The sequence below is a fragment of the Aplysia californica genome, unplaced genomic scaffold (assembly GCF_000002075.1).
Source record: "Aplysia californica isolate F4 #8 unplaced genomic scaffold, AplCal3.0 scaffold00848, whole genome shotgun sequence".
Classification (NCBI taxonomy): domain Eukaryota; kingdom Metazoa; phylum Mollusca; class Gastropoda; order Aplysiida; family Aplysiidae; genus Aplysia; species Aplysia californica.
Genome location: NW_004798118.1, coordinates 8334 through 9361, shown reverse-complemented (window position 1 = coordinate 9361; position 1028 = coordinate 8334). Strand labels below are relative to the sequence as shown.

At 42.4% G+C, this 1028-nt stretch overlaps 1 protein-coding gene across 1 annotated transcript in view; it reads left to right on the top strand.

The window, feature by feature from the left end:
* The window catches only part of LOC106013387 (excitatory amino acid transporter 1-like), a gene marked incomplete at both ends in the record, with an annotated part of 12563 nt that overhangs the window by 3420 nt on the left and 8115 nt on the right, over nucleotides 1–1028 (top strand).

The window sequence follows — 1028 nt, the reverse complement described above, 5'->3', positions numbered from 1 at the left end:
GATAACAAACGTGAAGGAATGAGGTTATGTCGCGACAAAACAGCAGTGAATCCGACTTGTCTATTTGAGCGCCTTCAAATTGGCAAGGTGTTTTTGAATGTTGATTCATGTTTGTTTGGATTTAATTAAAACTGAATGAAAATCGTCATCAGCAATAAACCTCTAGTCAACAGTTCAGTTGACAAAAATCTGACCGGCCCCGCCGGTCTTGCCCAGTTAAAACACCGCCCTTGTCCATGGCAGACAACACCAGCCGTCTAACGCCCACTGACCGCGATGTACAAAAACAAACACATATCAAAAATGGCCAAAGTCGCTTCTCTAAATTTCTGACTAAATCGAAGTAACTTTACCATTGGTAAATCACGAGGAGAGGCGTTCTCCTGATTACTTCTCTCTTCATCATAAACTGCGTCGACCCTATGATCCGTCTTTGTCTTTAGAATCGTTCTTCGGGTAACATCTTTCGTGAGGTGTCTGAGCTCCTAAAGTCTAAAGCCACCTTAGCGCATGTGTAATGTACTTCTTTCTTTCCTATTCTGTCTCTCTATCATTATTATTTCTATCTTTCCTGCCGCCTCCTAACTACATTTCTCCTTCCTATGTAAATTGAATTCCTTTTGTACCTCCTCAGGACTTGGGTATTTACTTTTCCGTTTCAAACCTACACCCCCACCACCACCACCCCTAAACACACACACACACACACACACACACACACACACACACACACACACACACACACACACACACACACACACACACACACACGTATAACACAAGTTCTCCGCGTCTCCATCTGGAAAGATGAAGAAAAGGTGAAAATAACCATTGAACTTTGGAAATATAGTACTTTACTTTATTTTTACTTTTTCATCCTCTGTTGCCGTTAAGCGTCGAGGTGAGATGCAGTTTTCTATGGTAGGGTAGCTTCGCTGCTTTTTCAGTTGTGTTCTTATGTTTTCTTAGGGTTTCCTTGACACCCTCGATCCACCTTTTGCGTGGCCTTCCTCTTTCTTTATAGCCTG